We start from the raw sequence: 22,211 nt of genomic DNA, 5'->3' as shown, positions 1-22,211 counted from the left end.
TAGTTTGTACAGAAAAGAACTTGTCTTTCCTCATTGAGTCATAATTTGCAATCATGATTCTATCAGCAGGACTGCCTGCTCTTTTTCATGGCACCTCTGTCTCTGTGAAGCTGCTCTGTTTTGTCTTACTGACAGGAGCATGCTGTGCCAAAGGAAAAGGAAAGGAAAATAGACATACTAAACTGAGCATTTACTGTATGATCAAGCATTTGGCATCCTACGAACAGTTCCCGACTGGAAGGATTAATGTGATGATTCACCACATTAAGAAGGAGATAAAATGTGTCTGAATTTATATTGTGTGAAATATTGGACACATTCGCCTCTTTGAGTCCTTAGAAATCCTCAAATGGGATCTATTTCACTGTTTCTTATTTTCTATCACACATCCATTCTTATAAATTGTGGATGCTCACATGAACTATAGCAAATCTTTTGTTTATGAGTCAATAAGTTTGCTTAAATATTGATAAAAAGCTTGTTTTAGAGGGGCTGTACTAAGGCCTAGCATAAGACAAACAAGTATTGTTATGAACTATTCGTGTAAATCATGCAAAGCTACTCTAGTATAGTCTAAGAATAATAATATGTATTTAGTGAGCAAGTTATTATTTAGTGTCCAGTGGATTTAACTAGTCATCTTACTGAAGTGAGGTCATTTATTCCAATTTCCTGTGGTGTCAGTCTTTGCTGTGGTTACTAATTAAAAGGCTGCACCCAATGACACCCATAAGTGATGGTGTAAAGTTTAACAGGGTTGTAAATCAAATAATTCTGAGACACAAAATCTCTCCATCCCATTGCTTCATCTTAAGAAATCACAAGCAAACATGGAAGCTAATAAAGTCGTGATATCTGCCCGCCATACAGAATTTCTCCAAGATTGTTTACTGTTTGCCTGCAACGATGACAAATCTTCGACATGTATGTGCTCAGGAGAACAGGCAGAGATGACGTGTCCCTGGAGAGAAAGTCTCTGAGGGTCGACTGCAGCTGTAGCAGGCACTGAAGTAATTTTAGTAGCTTTCCACAGTCTCTTTAAAGAGAACTGCAGCAGCAGCAGCAGCTCAGTGGGAGAGAGAAAGACAACGTTCAGCCTGAGGGATCAAGCAGCTCCCAGCATCACGACTACAAATGCTGGCTGAATGTTCTGCAGCAGGTCAAAAGAACAGCGCTATCTGCCTGCTTAGTGTGAATATAATCAATACAAGCACACCATGATGTAAATATTCAGTAGTGTGAAATATTCAGGTCACAAAGGTAAAAATAATCAACAGTTGAAATTCTTACAATCTTGTTTTACTGAATTGTAATAGTTACTCACTAATTATCAGTGATGGGAATAACAGCGTTACTTTTTTCAGTAACGAGTAATCTAACTAATTAGTATTCCTATCGTTACAATGCCGAGATATATACCAGTTTTTAAATTGTGTTGATAGGCAACGTAAAACCAGAGTCATGATAAACAATATATACGCCGCATTTTTTCCTCAATAGTTTCGTCTCGTTTAACGTCTAAGGACAGCGCTAGCAAGCACTCTCTGCTTATGACCAAAAAATTAAAAAAAAAAAAAAAAAAAAAAACAGTGGAAAAATGCACCATGTCAACCAATCAAAAATGATATGGCAACATGACATTTGGTTGTTTAGTAAGAGGGGGAAGTTTTAGGAGTGAGGGCGAGAGAGAGAGAGAGAGAGAAAGAAAGACAGCAGAAAAAGAGAGAGAGTGAGTTTTGAGATGTGAGAGATTTGTGACGTTTAGCGTGTTTGGAGTGTGTAGTTAATGTGTTGTCTTGTGTAGTTAGTGTAGAGTGTTGTGGATAGTTTTGTGTTGTGTGTCAGAACAATGAGGCGACTGCTGTCTCTAAGTAGAAAACAGGAGGAGTGATACACCTGCTGCTGTCAGGCCTGCAGGTATAAGGCTGTGATGTTCTCCTTTATAGTGGACAGAAATTATTTTTTTGGAGTGGCACAAATAATTTGTGTGGCATCTTATTGAATGCAGAACACCTGACTGTTATATGAATAGTTTGAAATGGTTATTTAAAAAATCAAGGTAAAAGGTAAATGGCTGCAAATAGCTTTGTTGTTTGCAAAAGTTGTGCATATAATTTTAAAATTGACAATTTATAGTTGCATTTAAAGTTATGAAATATGATTCAATAAACACCTTTGTGGTTGTTACAGTAAAAAATATAACTGTCTGATTTTAGATCAATTGTGCTAATACAGTATGTCAAAATGAAAACATAACTGTAAATTCAGACACATGAGGTTGTGCTGAAAAGAATGATACCAAACAAGGCAAATTAAATAGTTTTTAAAGGTGAAATGTAGAGGAAACATCAAAAGTGGTTAAAATGGCCAATTATACCCTGGACCCCAGAAGGTTAAACATTTTTTTTAAGTAACGCAATAGTTACTTTTCAAGTAATTAATTACTTTTAGAATATTGTAACTCAGTTACTAACTCAGTTATTTTTTTGAAGAAGTAACTAATAACTATAATTAATTACTTTTTCAAAGTAACTTGCCCAACACTGCTAATTATGAACACTAACCTGAAGTGTTCTCGAAAAAGTATAAAGTATTCTCTTCCTCGCTTAGTCCCACGTTATTGTCATTCACAAAAAAATATTTAAAAATATTATTGGTACAAAATAAAAAGAAATTGTGTGTGTAATTATTTAACGATCTATTTCATGGCTCTAACACAGAAATTACTCTTAGTAGTCAAGAAGCTTGCACCAGTAATAACAAAATAAAAAGGTTCAAATTATTCTTTAAAGTTGTCATTTTGTGACATTAAAAGGCCCTGGAAAACCTTCTCTCCTGTTGGGGGCAAATATTTTGTCATACTCTCATATTAAATATTGGACTTCACATATATCATAAAAAGTGTACTATGTTGCCCGAATGTTCAGGGAGTGATCAGATGTGCAGAGAGAGCTCTGATCAATAAATCAGTGGAACGTGTAATTAGAGAAACATGTCAGGCACTACAGATGGGCAGTATTAAACAACACTGGGTAAGTGCCAAGCTAACCTCATTATCATTGTTCCTGCTCATTATAAAAAACATTGGCCCATTTGTAAAAGTGTTAACAAGTGCACAATGATATTATTATAGCAAGAAAACTACAGATGCGAAACAGGGGGCAGGATGTTAAATACTGGGAAGGTAGGAGGGAGGGAATCCCTGAAAACTTCCTGTGTAGCCTCAGGGGTGATGAACAGACAGACTGCCAAGCCAACATCACACGACCCAGAGGTCTGCTGGGACAACTGAGTGTCTAAGAACAAGCTCAGTGAGAGCCAGCTGAAAGCAAAACCCAAGGAGATGAGAGAAAACTGCATCAGTGAGATCCTATTTCACTCTGGCTGTCAGGATTAGAAGAGAACAGCAAAATAAATGCAGAGGTTACGGAATACAAATCTACTTAAATGGCACCTGTATCACCTGCATGTAAATCCATCTTCTCCCTGCTTTCCTGTCTATTCTCTGTACCTCTCAAAATGAAAGGTGAAAAATGTCAAAAATAAAGTTAAACCAAGATCTTCCCACCAGGATAAGATAAGATGACCTTTATTAGTCCCACACGTGGGAAATTTGTTGCAACACTGAGACAGAGCAGTGCTCTGAGCTACATGCTAACATGAAAAGGCCCTATCCATTCAATAGTGTAGACACATCACACAAAAAAGAACAAATGCCGATATCATGCCAGCGCTAAAGGAAAAGTCAAAGGATCCTTAAAGCTGTCTAAGGACCTTGGAAAGAAAAGCGTCTGGACTTCTTTAAGTTGCTTGAAGACATTTCACTTCTCATTCGAGAAGCTTCTTTAGTTTTAGGGTCAAATGGTGGAGAGTCCCAGATTTAAGCCCTGTGGGAGTGTCCCCCCAGATGGACCAGGATGTGAGTGGGCATTAAGGCGTCTGGGAAGGGATCTCAGAACTGGATTATAGATGGCAGACAGTTGGTGTCGTAAGCCACCAAATGTCTGCCTTCGCCTCTTCACCTCTGTTCAAAGATGGTCGTTCACAGTGGACATAGATGGCTTCTTTCACTCCTTTTTCAAACCATCTGTCTTCTCTGTCCAAAATGTGAACACTGGCATCTTCGAAAGAGTGACCTTTGTCCTTTAGATGCAGGTGGACACCCGTGGAGGTGGCTCTTCTATGTTGTGCCATGCGTTTGTGAAATGGCTGTTTGGTCTCTCCAATGTAGAGGTCTGAGCATTCCTCAATCAATCAATCAATCAATCAATCAATCAATCAATCAATCAATCAAGGCTTTATTTGTCACATGCAGGGGGGTCCTGCAGTGAAATGGGACCCCCCCCCCCCCCCGACCTTACATAGACACACAGACATCACATGGGGATACAGTCGGAGATTGGTAGCATTGGAGAGAAAAACATTGAAATGTACATTACAATGGGAAAGTACAAGAGGAAAAAAAGAGACCCCTTCTCATGCTGTGCTTCCATGGTAGGACAGCACGAGAACAGGAAACAAAAAAACTCCTCTGCACAAAAAAAGCACATAAATGTGACACAACATTGGGAAGACATAACAAGCCACACGGTAGGGTGATGGGTAAGGAGCAATGTGAAGCAAACCCAGCAGCCGCCTCGCACAGCGCTATCTTATCCAGCGCGGCACGTAGACCCGCCGTGTTCCCCCACAGGAAACAAGCATCGAAGGCGACACTGTACAGCACACACTACATTGTTAAGCTTGTGTTTAGGAGTTTTGTATTTGGGATGAACTAGTGTTTGTCTGAGTGTGTGACTGGGTCTGAAGTACACTGGGATGTCGTGCTTGGAGAAGACTCCTGAGTTTTTCCGATACATAGGGGATGACAGTGTTGTTGCGTTTGTCTTTCTGATCCTCCCTAGTTGGTGTCTGATCTTCTTTTCTGTGCTGATGAAAGCCCAATTAGGATAACTGCATGTTTTACAAGCTTCCTTTACATGTGTGTGTTCCCTCTTTTTCTCTTCAGGCTTAGAGGGAACATTTACATGTACATGTATTTAAACTACTTCAGAAAACCCAAACTGAGAAATTACTAAAAAAAAATATATTTAGCTTTGCTGTCTAGGCTCCAAACTGGTCATCCCCAACACAAAACACCCAGGAAATAGGTAAATAACAAATAATCCTCCTGGGGGCTAAAGGTGGATGCTTGCGTGGTGGAGGCATTGTAACAACAGGAAGCAATGCTGCGTCTGGGCATCATGACATGTGACTTCTTTGTACTTTATGATCTATAGCTTGAGCTATCTTTTCTAAGGAGCTTGACTTCAGGTATCTGTTCCAGTTCAGCTTCTTCCAGTGTGAAGAAGCTGATTCTTCCAGTATTTTTCCCACCTCTGTACTTTATACAGGCAGAGAACTAAGGATTAATGACTGGTGAACTGCATCAGTAACAAACACGCGGGGGTCAAAAACACAAACACTTCAGATTGAACTGCAGGGGCAGGCAGTCGAGGTTACATCGATTTCTTGTGTACATAAGTTAGTTGGGGCTCAGAGGTACTGTGCAGGGTCACTAAATTTCTCACTTAACAGTTCTGCTCAAATCAAGTGAGAGAAAAGCAAATATTTGGAGCTGAGTTACTGCTTTGGATTTTTTGGCTTATAGTGAGTCCCTCAGGTCGCAGACTCTGGATGGATTTTGACAGAAACTATTCAGTTTGCTGCACAGATTTAATCATTCTTATAGTTCATCCAACATCACTTATTGGTCCACCTATCCATCATCATTCGCACTGAGGTTATCTTAAACAGACTGGAGATCTTTGTTTTCCACACATTCACACTGTGAAGCGCAGCATCACAGCACGAGCAAATGCTGTGAAAGGCATTTGGTGCTTGGTCATCAGCCTGGATCTCATCCTGCTAATTGCTCATTATTAGTCTTCACTTGCATGTTTGTGTTAAATGAATGACCAATTCATGGAGCTCCAGCCAGGAGATTCAAACATGTGTTATTAACAAGCAAAACAAGCATCAATGTCGTTTCTATAGAGATACAGCAGGCAGATAGAAAATCAGAAACATACGGAGCCGGCAGGATAAAGGCAGTACAGACATATTAACAAACTGCTTTATCTTGGTTGCTCAGCTTGGACTCACATGTTCACCTGCTGTTAATCAATCTGTTGCCTGGTCAGCAGTCCCACGAATAAGAAGGTTAGAAATGTTGAAGCAGAAGAAACTGAGAAACTCAGAAGTTAGTCCACACAAATGTGTAATGGGAGGAAATAATGCCATGATAACATTTTACATTTAAAGGGTCAAAGATCGGCCTTACTGTGACATAATATTCAATAATCCTTTTAGCCATTATTCCACCCCAGGACGCAGCACCGGACGCCAGGGTGGAGATCATATTTTACACTGACACTTTAAAACGGGGGTCTTCTCTGTCACTGGGTTGAAGATGTGTGTGAAGAATCTACACATCTTTGCAGATTCATATTTGAAAGGAGTGACTGCTTATCAGATTTAACAACCAAGCATAAAACAGTTAAACAGACCTTCTATTAAATTCTACAAACTCTTTTATATATAACAATCTGATAAATATGGATATGACCTGCATCTTAACTGGCTAGTTGAGTCAACCAAAAGTCAGTTTTGAAGGTAAAAGTGGGTCTAAACCAGTACAGTACCAGTACTAGCAAGGTGTAGCTATAGTAAATTGGCTGATCAGTGTATATTTTTTAATATGATTGGAAATTACAATATGCAAAAGATTAAAAAAGTAAATAATGCCATTTGGTCTCATATTGTCTGACATCAATATCAGAACCTGTTTGTAAATGTTACCTAATTAACACACGTTACTTAATAAAATTTAGAATTTAGCACCAACCTGTTGGTGTTGGCTGAATTCATATAATGAAGATAACTGCCAGAGATGGGCGTATAAAGTGTGTATGGTTTTCCTCCTTTGAGTCTAAAGCTTTAACTTCCTCTGATCTGTGTTTTAGAAGCAATTTTGATTGCGATTCTACCAAGAACACATTAAGAAACACGTCAGCCGTGATGGCTGTGCTTGCTGCTGCAGAAAAAGATGAATTTCATGGCTGCAAAGAGAGAAGTGATAAACCTGAGACTCCAGCTTTTATCCACCATCCTCTCTGAATCACTGTGCGACAGAGCAGGTAGACACTTTGTCTGTGTTCTGTAGCGTAAAGACTGCAGCACAAATTAGGATGGATCAAAGAGATGATCTGAAAGGAAAAATATATGGACTGGAGTACAATGCAATCAAGTGTTTAAATGCTGACTCATCCTAATGAAGTGAGCTGCCTAAACAATGAAAATGCTTTGCAGTGGAAGAAGTCATTTGAAATGACAGCAGCCAGTCAAAACAACCAGTCCACTCTCTACCTTTATGACTTGTGACAAAAAAGGCTGAGGACATGGAGGCGGGTTTTACCACTGTGTTAGGCTGTTACTATCACTGTTGGTGTTAGTGCTGGTAACATTAACTCTTAACTTATTTCTGACCTTTTGATCCTGCATCACCTTAGCTACGTCATATGTCAGACACCAATGTGTTTGTCTGTTTCTCTATTTTTAGCCATTATAGAGCCACAATGTTCTACATCCATGTTTGCATATGGCTCAATCTATTATCAACCACTCTTTAAGAAGCCAACCGAATAACTGATCCTCTTTCATCACCATGGTCACAACCTTTGTACCAGGGGACTCTTGAGGCCCATCTGAATATAATGAAGTAGCCCATCACCTTATGATAAGCCTTTCACAAGCCGGAGATGCTGAAATGAGAGTGTGTTCTGCTTGACTCGCTGCCTATGAATAACAAACAGTTTGGTGGAGTGCATATGTAGGGTTAGTGTGCAGCTGTGGCCGCTTCCTCAGCACTGAAAATATCTCCCTGTTCACGGATTTTCAATAAATATACACTTTTGCTGGCCCTTGGGAGTGTTACAGAAATGGCTGGCTGAGTTGTGCCGTGCAAAGAATTATTGTGAAACAAAGCATTTTTCCAAACTGCTCTGTCATCTCCGAAGAAGTGTAAAATGATAATAAATTAACAGTCAAATGGGGAACCGAGCAAATACTCCGCCTGTCGTTGGCTGCTGATGAAAGACTTAATTATGTAATCCTATTTTCTTCCAGCGAGCAGAGACGATGCCAGAGGGTTGGGAAGCACTGCCTTACACACAGCCACACATGCAACATAAAATGCGGCAGCCTAAAAGCATGCTAACAAAAAAAAATATGGGAGTTAAATAAATGATGCTGTCTTGGAGCTACACTGCAGTCTAGACTGCACAAGTCACACAGTTACAAGTCACACACTCGGGTGGAGGAACTGCTTCAGAAAATAGAAAAACATCTGTTTAAACACCTTAATACATGAGGATCTTAGTTCTAATAAATGAATATGCCAGTAGGCTACTTATGGTGAAAGCCATATTTGCATTCAAGGCCAATACATTTTCACCATTAACAGCTCATTCTTTTTACCAACAGCTGCAGAGCTGAAGGCAAATGAGTACATAATTCAGGAGCTGGTGGAGACAAAGAGAGCTAAAAGGAGTTGTGATATTGGACGTACGGTTGGCATGTGGTCAAAAACATGAATCCATAAATACTGTTGTTACTTGTGGTTCCTAAATGTGTATGAATCACAGAAAGAATACAATAGATGGATGTAGCCAAGCTTACATCACACATGGTTTGTGTATTTATGGACAGAAGTCCCCACATTTTGACACAAACATCGATACCTCAGTAGACCTGAGGCTCATAATCACAGACAAATTTGAAGAAATGGAGAGACGAGCAGAGTCATCGATGCAAACCTGCAGCAAACTTGACCTTTTCCAAAGGCATCAAACACAGCATGCAGCTGGTTGATAACTGTCTTACCTCAAATTAAGCTATCTAGACACATTTTTGGCTCCCATAGTCTCTCACACAGTCTGAGACTACTTGCTACTCTCACTCTTTGACCAAGCAGTGAAGTGTGGTCTCTCATTTCCCACAACAGCACAACTACATTGCACACATTACCAACCAGGCCGCCTGCCTAAAAGGTCTCTGCTGGTAAACTTGTCCAAACAGTTACAACACCACAAAGTCAAGAGTTCAGTGACTGAAATAAACTAAGGTGGAACAGTGCAGACAGCTAGCGGAAATACACATCAGTCAAGGCAGACTGTTTTAAACCTTAAATCTGCATTTTATGAAAATTCACCTTTTGTTGTCATGTAGGAGAAAATCAGCATTGTTTATCTTTGTTCTAAAGTCAGGCATTTTCTGACAACGTGTCACATAGCGTAATATGTTACGCTTTGGGAGCAAGAATGTGTTGGCATTTTACATAGAAGCCTATGCAGCTTGACATTCATTTGAAGTAAGCCCCAAGTGGCCATTTGAGGAACTGCAATCTTTGTGACTTTATTTGCTTCACTTAACAGATTCGCAGGTTAGAATAAAGTGTTCATGTGTTAATATATTGTGACCAAAAATTACTTAAGTAATGAATCTCAGAAAAAGTACATCAGCCCTTAAATTCTGAGCGCACCTTTGAAACTGCTCCAAATAAAAACCACTACAGGGATAATGGAAAAAGCATAATGTTGTTTGTATCTGTGAGATTTGACCTTTTAAAACCAGACTTTGGGTTTTCCCCTCGTTAAGACAAGATAATGTGATCATTACTCTGTTTGTTGCTGCTATCCATATTGTATTTTAAACTGTAAGCCTCACTGATATTCCTTTCAAAGAGTACTGGAGATTCCCATCTGCCACTAAATTAGTCTAAATGATGAGGCACTTCTATCGACAGCAGCGTATAACCACCATTCATAACGTTCGCTGATGGCCCTGAGCTTTCAACAGTTACTCTTTCATACAGAGAAAAAAATCCAAAGCATCTGCTAAACTGAGCTAATAAAATGGATGTTCTCATTGACACCAGGCTGTGGCACGCATTCATAAGAATGAGACATTTTATTTTGTGGAAATCCAAGACCCACTTAGCAGCAGACAGGTTTTGGCCCAGAAAAAGATAAGCAGTTGTGTGCTCAGAGAAGATGGATGAAGAAACATCGAGCAGCAGCATCACCCTTAAACCACTTTATAAAACAACACTGAAAACATCATCTGAATAGACTGGCTTTGATCAGATCTCATCACACTTGACACACATGTTACATAAGTGAAAAAGAATATTGAGCACACAGATCACTGCTATTAAGCGTTGCATCTTTAGCACATCTCTGACTGTGTGTACAGTGTCTGTAGCAATAAAAGAATCAAGTGCTTTATCTCAGAACCACCCAGATAGAGGCTGAAAATTGACCATTATAAACCAAAGACTGGTGTGGGACAAAATTGTCAGAAAGTTATTGATGTCCATCTCACAATGTGACCGCAGCTGCAGCCTACTGCAGTGAGTTGCCCTCTTTGGAGAGCATCTTTGTAACAGCTTGTTTTGGTTTCCTGAACCACAGCTTCACTGGTTGGTTTGTTCTCATCGGTCAGCAGGTAGCTGTTTATGACAAGTGTTGTCATACTCTTCAACCTGATACAATAAACCACCTGATCGTCCTCTCCACCCAGACAGGACTGGGCTTTTTAGGCTCTGCACTGTGTTCGTTAGTGACCTGAGAAGGCTCAGTGTTCATATATCAAGCCCCCAGTTAGGTTGTGCACTGCCAATGAAAACTGATTATAAGCACCAGAATTTACATGAATAAGTGCTTTTAGCTGAATAAATATAGAGTTTATAGGATAAAGTGAAAGACAACAAGAGGTCATAAAACTCAGTGGGACAAGTGCAGTGCAATTTAGACAATGAAGCACATGCAACACTCTGCACTGTCACTGCAAAACCGTGTGTTTTGCAGAGTCACATAACGTAACACCCCCCCACCCTTCACTGCACATTGCTGATTACCTGTCGTCATCAACACATAAACCTTCACCTGGACAAGCCTCAAATCCCTCACCACACCTCTCTGTCCTGCTTCTAAAACACGACAATCCTATAACCTGAAAGTTTAGCTGTCCCACCATCACTCCACTTGAGTGTTGAAATGATTGCAGAGTTATTACTGAAGACTAAAAACCCACTTCTTAAAAAAACTACCCTTACCAGCATTTATGTTACTTGTTGCACAGCTTGCACAATGCATGATACAGCAATCCATGCAAAAAATTACAGTCATTACATTAAAAGGTAAAAACTTGCATTGATTTTTGCAACTTATTATAAAAAGATAACCCACATGAACCCAGTAAATATTAATAATTATTACCCAAGCTCTTATTTACACACTGAATTAAATTTTGTTGCGCATTTGACAGCACAGACACAGTAATTAGCAAGCGTGACAGAGATGAGCCTGAGTGATGAGAGCTTGTCTGTGAATCGCTGCAAATGTTTGCACGTAGAGGTGAGCCTTAGAGAGCTGAAAGCCTTTTCCGCACCTGACGTTAAGCGAGTGATCCAGGTGGGATCAGATCGCCCCACATGCAAGTTAATGTCAGTTATGAGCAGAGTCAGAGTGATTTAAAAAAAAAGCAGTGTGAAAAAGCCAAAGACGGCCCAGTGGTGATTCCTGCAAGCTGCAGATGGCTGGTAATGTCATGCAGTGAATTCATTCCTCCTGACATCTTTGATTTCATGCTGTGACGCACGTAGTGAACATTATCCTCTGATTGTCCCTGAGGCTCAGCACATCTTGATCAAGATGACATGCTGATAGATAGAAAAAGATTCATTCCAGAATCAAAAGGACATTAAATCGGCTTAAAATTAATATCATTTTCAGTATATTTCACAATATTGTGTACCTTTCACGGGCTAGCCTTCAAATTACACATAACATTCTCAATCCGTGGTGTTAATAGACTGAGGGGGTGTCTGAGTTTGTGGTGTCAACTCCATTGGTACCAAGCTATTTTAGCACAAACCTTTCAGTTTCTTGGCAACAACAAGCACTGCAATCATCATGATGCCAGGTAAGTTGCTGTCACAATCCCCTCTGAAGTCAACACAAGTAGAACTAAAGCCAAGGCCTTTCATCAAGGTGACTCAGGCGTTATAACTGCTTTTCAGCGGTGCTTTCTCACACCCAGCTTTCAGTCCAGTTCCCTGTGTCCTTCCATCATTTACTGAACACTTTTTCTTTATAATCAACACTGGAAAATAAGGGAAAACAGGTCTAATCTAAGTAATTATTCACAGCCCATTAAGATGCACATAAAATCCTCCCCAGCACACAGACGTCTGTGTGTTCATTCTCAGCCCACTGATATCTCAGATACATACAGAGTCTTTTCTGCTCTCTTGAGTGCATCGGGACCATTGCATTCTGGGTGGGGTCAGTAAGGTCCACCCACCCCCTCCCAAATACTCAGTCAACAACCACCAATGCTCATAATGAAGCACGGTCTCCGCTGCCATTATGAGCTCAGACCACAGGAGGAGATTACATTCAGCCGCGGGTTCATTTCATATCAGCTCACTAAAGTGGAAAAGCGAGACAAGCCAGCTGACTGTCTATATACTGTATGTGTTTCATTGGCTGTGGGAGGCTGTACAAACAGAGCAGTTATGAAAATCTACAGACAGTTTATGGGAAAAATAAGTGGGGATGGCGCTGATAGTCTAATGGTCCCGGTTTTGTTGCCTTTTGATCCAAGTTATTTTGTTTATATTGTGTTTCCCATTGTTCACCTTGTCCATGTCACTTGTGTTTCTTTGTCTGTGTCTCTGATATTCACCATACTTCCTGTTCCCATTTTGGCACCAGCTCTCTTTCTGTGTCTCTGTTTGCTTTGCTTTGTCTGTTTTCCCACCTGCCCCACAGTTAGGAGTTTCCCCTGTTTGAATGTGTCTCACCTGAGTCCAATTAGCCAATCAACCTGCAAACTGACGCACTCTTGATGAGCTGCCATTTTTAAGAGCTGTCACTTTGTTTTCAGCATCAAAGGTTGCTGCTTGATCTGAATCGTCTAGATTTAAATAAAGAAGCTTGCCTTAAAGGTAAAACACTTTTCCCAGAACAATAATGTGTTAAATCTATAAGGCTGTATTGCTACAGTTACCCAGAGATAATGACAACTGTAACTGCCCTGACCCACCAACTCTATTTAATCATCACCTATAAGATCTTACTAAAAAGTATATAAAGCTCCTCATTAAACTGACTGATGGCGTTTGTTTTTTGTTTAAAGTGATTTATATTGGCTAATTTTTATTCATTCTGGGGGTCTGATATCATCAATATTAATATCTGCCACTAATAATAATCCTCATGTATGTGTTTGTGTCCCCTGCTTGTAAAAGTCACTGAAATGCCCTCTAGTCTTAAGCAGGGTGAGCTGGAACAATCTGCATTGTTTTGAAGGTGTTGCACACAAACACACTGGCTTTTACTCATCAGCCTGCTCCAGCCAATCTTCCTCAGGCAGCTTCACCCAGCATTTTTCATCCTTCCTCATTCATCATTTTTCTATCAGCTAGCCTAGTCGAAGCATCCAGGGAACTCCAGCTGAGACCATGTGAATATTCCATCAATTATTCATGTCTTGTTTTCTGGCCACAAGGACGGAGGTGTCTGATTCGGCTCGTCCCTCAGAAGTGATGTACTGGTGCGATAAACCACTTCTCACCATCTCTGTTCAGTTCCTGCTTTTTCATCTGCACCAGCCACTCTGAGACATCTGCACAGGGTCACACAGGAAGTGACAGCTATTCAGCTGCACCACGTTCCCGCATGGCCTCAGGCCCATCCAGGGCAAAGCCATAAGAGGAGGGTGTGATGTTTGGTTGGTATAGACTTACTAGATTGCACCCCCATCCCAAAGCTAGGTTGTGCATGCACAATTCCCCTCTGGGAGAATCTGCAGCCCAACTAACATGACTCACATCGCTGCTCCCTGCTCAGTGTGCACCGTCACCCTGGTGGCACCAAAGTGGCTAGCAACACCGTGTCAAACACTGTGACGTCAGCTCTCTGCATCCATTTTGGCTTTCCACGCTGCAAAATGGACTGAAGAGGAGTCAGACTCAGGGCAGCTGCAGAGATTCAGTTCAATTCCTGAAAAAGCTGTGTGGACAACGTGAACATATTACAGGGGCTCACTTTAATATCATTTTAGTTCATTAGTATTCAGCGCTGGTGCACTGTCTCCACAAGTCCACTGCAGTTTCAGTGCAGCTGAATGTGTGTTTGTTAGAAACTGACAAATTACAAATATGTGTCAGTTACAGCAAATTAAGCATTAATGACACGATAAGCTAGAAGCCTACAACCATAACGACAGCTCGGGGGGGGGGGTACAAAGACACACTGGCAGTATTAAACTGCCAGAGTCAAAAGCAGATTTCCATCTGCAGTATATCTGTCAGCATGTGTCTGCTTTCAAACTTCAGCGACTTTCCATATGTGGAAACTCTGATGCAGGGAAAGCAGCACAGAACAGAGCAGCTATTATCACAATAAACACAAGCGGGATTCAGACACATACTGCACGGAAGTACGAGCTGGGGTGAGCGTGTGTTACAGATGTACTCTATATAAGATCTTCCAATTGGATGAGTAGAGGAGTATCAGCACCCCCTGATTTGGGCCAACATTGAGATAAAGTGAAATGTGGTAGAGTTTAACTTCATGGCCTTGAAGAATGAATGATATGTTCACTTATTGGACTTATTTATAAAGTGCTGGGTGGAAAGTTGTGAGATTTATCCTCTGTGGATAATAACTGAGACATTTAATCCTGGATATACAGCTGGTGCAACTCAATCAGACACATCACAATCACATCAAGCTACACAGAGCAGATGAAAAGGACAGGAAACAGAATAAAGAACCTGGTCGGTTTTCAAAATAAGAGACCTACTGCACATTAAATGCTCCACTTGCCAGTGTGATTGTAAGCGGTGCAAGGATGGAAGAAAACTGCACTGGAGGTGCAAATATCACAGTCATTGATTTGATGCAGTGGTGTGAAAAAGTGTTTGCCTCCTTCCTGATTTCCCAGTGTTTTGCATATTTGTCACACTCACATGTTTCACATCATCAAACAAATTTTAATATTAGACAACGATAACCTGAGTAAATAGAAAATGATCATTTTAAATGGATTAAGAGAGAAAAGTTATCCAAACCTACCTGGTCCTGTGTGAAAAAGTAATTGCACCTCTTGTTAAATGGTGAATTAACTGTGATCGACCACATTTTTTTGGAAAGCTGAGTTCAGTTTCCCTAAACACACTCGGGCCTGATTACTGGCAGACCTGTTGGAATCACTTGAGAAATCACTTAACTAGAACCTGTCTGATAAAGTGAAGCAGGCTAAAATATCTCAAACAGCGACACATCGTGCCACAATCTAAAGAAACACTTGAGAAACAAAGCCACTGAAATCTATCAGTCTGGGAAGGGTAACAGAGCCATTTCTGAGGCTTTGGGACTCCACTTAACCAGGGTGAGAGCCATTATACACAAGTGGAGAAAACTTAGAACAGTGGTGAAGCTTCTGAGGAGTGACCGAGGACTGCAGCGACGACTCATCCAAGAAGTCAAAAAAGAACCACAGACTTCACATGTCTCAGCTCATTATTCAACATAAGAAAGAGACCAGGTAAAAATGACCTCCATGGAAGAGTTCAAGAAGAAAACCACTACTGACCAAAAAGAACACAAAGGCTTGTCTCACATTTGCCAATAAACATCTTGGAAAATATCCTGTTGACTGACGAGACAAAAGATGAGGTTTTGGAAGGTTTGAGTCCCACTGCATCATACCAAGAGGAACTGGAAGAGCCACTGTTCATGGGTGAGGTGGGGTGGGGGGGTTGTTTCACAATATGACCATAATGAGCCTCTGAGCAGGCAGTCTTGAAGAAATTGAAATTATAAAATATGCTAAGATGGAATTCTTTTCAAGAAGGAAGAAAACATCCTTGGAACAGGTGAATGAAAACTGAGTGCACTCAACGTTACACCATCAGAGGGGCACTTAGGAAGCTCTGCAAGGGGGTAGTAAAAAGTTGGGGTTCCTAAAGTTTCATTTACCCAATGCTATTTAAATAAGAGTCTTAATATCCAGCCCTATGATAGCTGGGGAACATTTAGAAATAAATACGCATGTGGCTGGGCTGAAGATAATTTAGGCTGGAAGGCAGTGTGAGAACAAGCAGTTATAAAGAAGTAAGTATGAAGGTATAATCAGAGGTCACAGAAAAGTAAATATTTGGGAACAGGATGCAACCATGACAACCAAAAGCATGTGTCGTAATAGCAAGTGACCTTCAAAAGAGAATATTTGTTAGATGATCATTACATCAGTGACGATCTTAGAAAGAAGAAAAATGACACCTCTGGAGTCCGTGGCCCATGGGGTCTAGACGTTTGCATGCTTACGCTTTAGAAAGAGGAAAAAAAGAGAAAAAAGAATCCAGTGACAAGAACTCTGCATCATCCTTGTGAAGGTGTGCATTGTGGAGTTCTGCTCCAGCAGGATGCCGAGCTAAAGTCTTCCCAACACCCAAGAATATGCTGCAGGGATTACACAAGGACGTTATAAAGCTGCTGTAGGCCAAACTCAGCATGTAGATATCATTAGCAGTGCACTTTGCAGATACTCTGCTGTAGCTCTTCTCTCCCAGTGAACAATGGGTGCAATGTTTTTTCATGCTTGTGTGCATTAGATTGTTGCCACTACAAGCTTTGCTCTTGGGTCCCTGCACATGAAAGGTATTTGTGTAAAACTGGAGCAGCAAACAGTTTCATCTCATAACTGAGCATGTTTTATTCTACTGGACACAGTATTTATAGTAGCAAGAGTAAAGAAGAAGAGGTGCTAAATTACAGCTTCCATGGTTTCTTCATAATCTGCTTCATAATCCTTCCATGTATTCCAATAAGTCAAATATTACAGGGATAGTGGAGAAGATGAAGATCTGAACTAACACTTTCAGTGATACAAAGGTAAATAAATCAAAACTAAATGAAGAAACTAAAAAATATTCATATCAATATTTTGTGAGTAACCAAAAGTTATTTTTTTAATTATCACAGTTATGGTCAGTACTGGTACATAACGATAACTATATATTTACCTGGAGGCAGAAGATGATTAGTTAGCTGAGAATTTCCTCCAGGATTATTTTTATTACTTCAAAATATACGCAGCACCGGTAAAGCTTGCTAATTCTCAGTATATCTGCTTAATCCGCACTCACAACGTAATAATACCAGGCTGTGTTTATGAGGATCAGCACTGTTGCCTCAAAGGAAACGATCCTGGGATCAAACCAGAGACTGTTTATAACAGACGCATGTAGTTACCACGACGTCTCTTATTGGTTCGTGAAGCCCTGTGAATCCTCGAGCTGATGGCTTTCCCCATTGCCATGTTGCTGTTTTGAAACTAGACTTGAAACTGAAAAGTCATTAGCTAATGAGGATTCCCTCTTTTATCCTTTAACCTTTCTGGTCTTTCTTTATTATTTTGCAGTTCCCTTACTGTATGTGGAGGTCAGAACATAAGGGAACTGAGACCCATTTTCCTATAAATTTCTATACAACAAGATGACTCGCCCCCCTGCAGGGATTATAAAGAACACAGGTTTATCTCCACTACTCGCTGTGCTTTTGTGTGTTCCCTCCACCACTTCTGGTTTCTGCCACAATGAAAACATGCTCAGTCATTGTGACCTTGACCAAGTCACTGGCTTCCATTTAGCAGTGGTCCCTGGGTACTGTACACTGGCTTCCCACAGCCTCTAATGATTGGAATGGATTAAATTCCCACAAAGACCAATAAAGGATATCATATTTCTACTCTGTGCTTCCCTTTCTGTCTGAGAACAAAACACAGGAATGACTAAAAGAGCGCTTCTTTTAAAAATTTATTTTTTTATCCTAAATTTATAGAAATGAACCAGCAGGTTTGAGGTAATGGAAAAAGCTAGTAGAATTTCAGTGACAGAAGTATTTCATTCTCGAAATATGCAGTCACGTCTGTAAAATCATGTATTAATTAGTCTGATTTATTACTATTGAGTTGCTCAGTCTTTCCAGAGACAGGTATGAATAAATTCAACCTGTGAAATAATTGTTATGATGTTTGGAAGGTTTGGAACTATTACTCTAAAGATTTATTATCACCAATCATTTATTACATACTCCATACTGCATATCAAAAATGAAAAAATAAAGGGCTTCTGAAGGCTAATTAAAAGCAGAAGAGACAATATCGGTTTTGGCCGATAACAAACAAATGCACTTTCAGTTGTTAATGGAGAGTTATGTGCTTGACATTAATTGCTGCTTGAACTCCCCCCACCACCATGTGGAGATGAGGGAAAAGGCCATCGATTATCTCTCACCCTTGCAGTAAATCTTTAGCAGGGAGGAGTGTCTCAGCAGCAGCAGCATCACGAGCCAAGAGCTGATCTGTCTGGAGAAGCCATGAAGCGTTTCACTGAAGTGGTGGAACAGCTGTGCTAATTGCTGAACTTGACAACACCCGGATGGAGAAGTTGAGAGGTGTGTAGTTGTGTTCCACACTGCCGCAGACAGTCATACCTATTTATTTAATACATTTTTTCAGCCATTATGCAAATATATCCGGCATCACCACCCCCAGCTGCAGGGAGAGGCGAGTTGTAACTTGTGACGAGGCTAATCTCAGCGGACACACCGGAGCGCGGCCCAATCAGCAGGGGTAGCAGGCACAAAATGAGAACACCAAACAGAGCAGCTCCCTTAGCTCCTTTGGATCAAGCTTAGCAAACAGTGTCTCAAAAAGGAAAGTTAGCTTCACCTGCACCTCAGCCTGTTTTTATAGAGCCTTGAGTGATGCTTCGGGGTATAAACTATACAAAATCTTGATAGGCTTTTATAAATTCTTTAAAATCTTTTGAAAAATGCAGAAAACAACCAAATTACCCATTTAGAGATTAAGATTGTTTGCATTTTGACATTTTTTAATCAGTCTTTTGTTTGGAAAATGTCAGAATGTAATCTTACACGATAAATAAAGTAAGTAAGTGTTATGTATTTGATTCCTGGTGCCTACCAAAATTATCTAAAGATTATCAAATAATGCTTGAAGCAATCATTTTCTGTTGCATATCTGCAACAACAGCCAGGTTGTTTGAGGGAGTATATATTATTCTAGGTCTTAAAATTACAATATAAAGCACCTCGAGGTGACTGTTTTTGTGATTTGGTTCTATATAATTAAAACTGAATTGAATTTGACTTTGGGTTTGACTGCAGTAGTTGGATTGGGCCTCTCTGCCTAGAAATGTAAGCATGGTTCATCCCCTCCTGGTGCTTCAGTGGAAACACCCATACCTGCAGGTCCAAAGCATCTGCATGCTGAACAAACTGCACACAGAAGATACATTTCCTGAAGAATAAACTGGTCGTCATTGGATGTAAGATACATGAAAGCCAAATTATAGATCCTGTAACAAGCGCTGTGTTTCGAGCCTAAATATGGGGATAAATATATACATTTTTAAAGTGCTGTCAGTAATCCTGTATGTTTGAAACAGTATCTGCTCCCCTCACTGCAACCCCTCCTGTAGGCTGGATGCATAAATAGCTCAGAAGCTGACTGAGCTGCAGTGATGGCTGCCGCAGGGACAAGACATCACACATGCAAAGTTGTAAAATGCATCAAATCACTAATTTGTTTTCCCGCATCCATTAACTGCAATATTCCGCCTTCAAAACGCAGTTTACAGCATTTTGTGGCCATGAACACCAAACAGCATTCTCTCAGAGAAGAGTCCTCTCAGCACCGCTGACACAAACCACCGCAAAGCAAAACCACAGATGAAAGCAGAAAAAAATGCTCATCACTCTTTCTCCGTCACATTCTTCCCGTTGGGTTTCTACAAGGTCATTCTGGTGCACGACGCAGCGCACGAAACCCCGGCCACACGGGCACCTTTGAGCTGATCGCACAAATTAAACGTAACACAAGCTCGGAAACTTTCTAAATAGTGAGAGAAGAGTGCAGCTGGTTTAAGGTGGCACATTTGTGACCGTGTAGTGGTAGCGGAAGGCGGAACAGGAGACGCAGGAAGGGCAAGGGCATTGGTGCCAACAAAACCGCTAATTAGACTGGAGCAGTGATTTGAAGCTGGTCTTCTTTACCGTTCAAAGGTAATAAAATATAACCTCATATCTGCTCCTATCCTTCTCTTCATGTCTGAAACCTGTGCGCCGGGACGGATGAAGACGAGAATGGCTCTTAGCGCACAAGACCTGCCCGCAGGAACAAGAGCGGACGGCGCCTTTTACTCCAAATTAGCCTTAATTTCTCTCCAGCTGTAATGTTTCTTATTAATTCTCTGCGTAATATTGACTGCCTTTGGATGCATGTGTAGGGGTCAACGCCTTGCGCAGCGCAGGCCTATAAACTCGTGTTTTAATGGAAAATAGATCTCGATTTGTGTCAGAAATACGCGGATATTCCCGAATGTCATCCTATTCGTGCATTCGCCTTTGGGAACAACGCAGTTATGGAAATTAAAGAAGTGACGCAAAGACAAAATGATCTGATCAGAGCAGATTATTCATTTTCTTACCTTACTGGGAGGATCAGTGCGTTTTAGGGTGACCGGGATTTTCAGCGCAGGGAAGTCACCCCGACTATTGGAAGCAAAAGAAGGTCCTGTGCGCTCCTGTGATGTACGCTGACGTAGTAGCAAAGAGCTGCACTCTCCTCCTCCTCCCCTCCTCCACCCCCTTCACTTACTACACAGCATCCTTCTTAGATGGAGACACCGCCCCCTCCGCTTCCTCCCCCTCCTCCTGCCTGTGCTCCCATCTCTCTTACAGCAGGCACCATTCCTCTGACGAACCAGAGGGGGGTCGCTGGTTTGTACATGAGGAAGTGAAGTGAAGGTGATTCATTTTTCTGCTCTGTGATTCAACCGTTGGTGAGTTTGAATACTGTGAAGTCACTCTGGACGCGCACATTCAGGTAGAAAACGCGCTCTTGTCGCTCGTGCTCAGTGGAGCTCGCTCAGACTGTCATTTGGTCCATATGCCCCAAATGGTTGGTGCAATGAAGTGTGCAAGACGAGCCTCTCCTTGCACGTGTTCGGGCTCGTGCCTGTAATTGGCTGTGTTAAAAAAGTGTGGATGGGGGATGACAAGGATGCGTCTATAGAAAACCTTTTGGTTTTTAATATTGTGAGGCTGTGATACATTTTTACAAGGAATCTCAAAGGAATTCAGAATCCCAGTTTTGGAAACTGCAGACCGTTCAACGCAGGAAAAGCACAGGTGTTAAAGAAAAATCCTAATTTTAATTTATCATATAACCATTTCACCGCTTTCTAGCACACATTAATATACTGCACATTTGTAGCTGTAAAAAAAATCAGGTTATTACTGGAGATATTATATTTTTATATTAGTGTTTTTATGTTATTTATTGGCAGCCGGGTCCTTTCTGTGTGGAGTTTAAATATTCTCAGTGTGCCTGCCCGTGGGTTCTCTCCAGACACTCCAGCAGTCCAAAGCCATGCCTGTTACTGTAGGTTAACTGGTGATTCTAAATCGGCCACAGTTGTGAATGGTTGTCTCTCTCGTCGTGTGTGGTCTTCTGCTGCTGTAGTCCTTCTGCTTCAAGGTGCTAGATGCTAGATGCTCTTCTGCATACCCTAATTTGGCCGTTCTTCTCTGACATCTGGCATTTTCACCCAGAGGACTGACACGCTGTAAACTAGAGATGTATGTGTGGGAAAATCCACGCACACCAGACCAATAAACATGCTACCTTAACCCTAGAACACTATCGCTGGGTGATTTTCACCCGAGCAAATACATTTACATGATTTCTCTCTCCTGCAGCTGTTAGTGTGTCGAGGAGATTGTGCCTTCACCAGGGAAGTCTCAAATGTCCCAGGAATGGGTGTATCAAAGACCAGCTTTCCAGCGTCATTTTTTTTTTTTTAGGAATTTTTTGTTCTTGAATTCCAGATTTTTCTGTAATTTTGGAGCATTACTTTAGCATCCCCCCATGACACTTTTTTCATTTTGTTAGACATGGCACAGTTGAAAGTAAAAGCTGACCACTCTGATTTGTCATGTGTTTGATATATTTTGATGACAAGTACTTTTTGTTGGTCATATTATATCGGGTAAAAATCACCCGGCATTAGT

The 22,211-nt window shown here is 40.9% G+C and overlaps 1 protein-coding gene across 1 annotated transcript in view; it reads right to left on the bottom strand.

Annotated features, from left to right (window-relative positions):
* Positions 1–20,784, bottom strand: part of sv2a (synaptic vesicle glycoprotein 2A) — a 50,217-nt gene extending 29,433 nt beyond the window's left edge. The window contains exon 1 of the mRNA XM_063485286.1: positions 20,627–20,784. The gene's annotated coding sequence lies outside the window, so the exon portion shown is untranslated. The remainder of the gene's footprint in view (positions 1–20,626) is intronic.
* Positions 20,785–22,211: the final 1,427 nt, after the last annotated feature.

The sequence above is a fragment of the Pelmatolapia mariae genome, linkage group LG10_11, assembly GCF_036321145.2.
Source record: "Pelmatolapia mariae isolate MD_Pm_ZW linkage group LG10_11, Pm_UMD_F_2, whole genome shotgun sequence".
Classification (NCBI taxonomy): Eukaryota; Metazoa; Chordata; class Actinopteri; order Cichliformes; family Cichlidae; genus Pelmatolapia; species Pelmatolapia mariae.
The sequence above is the reverse complement of the archived record's forward strand: the minus strand, read 5'-3'. Positions and strand labels throughout refer to the sequence as shown.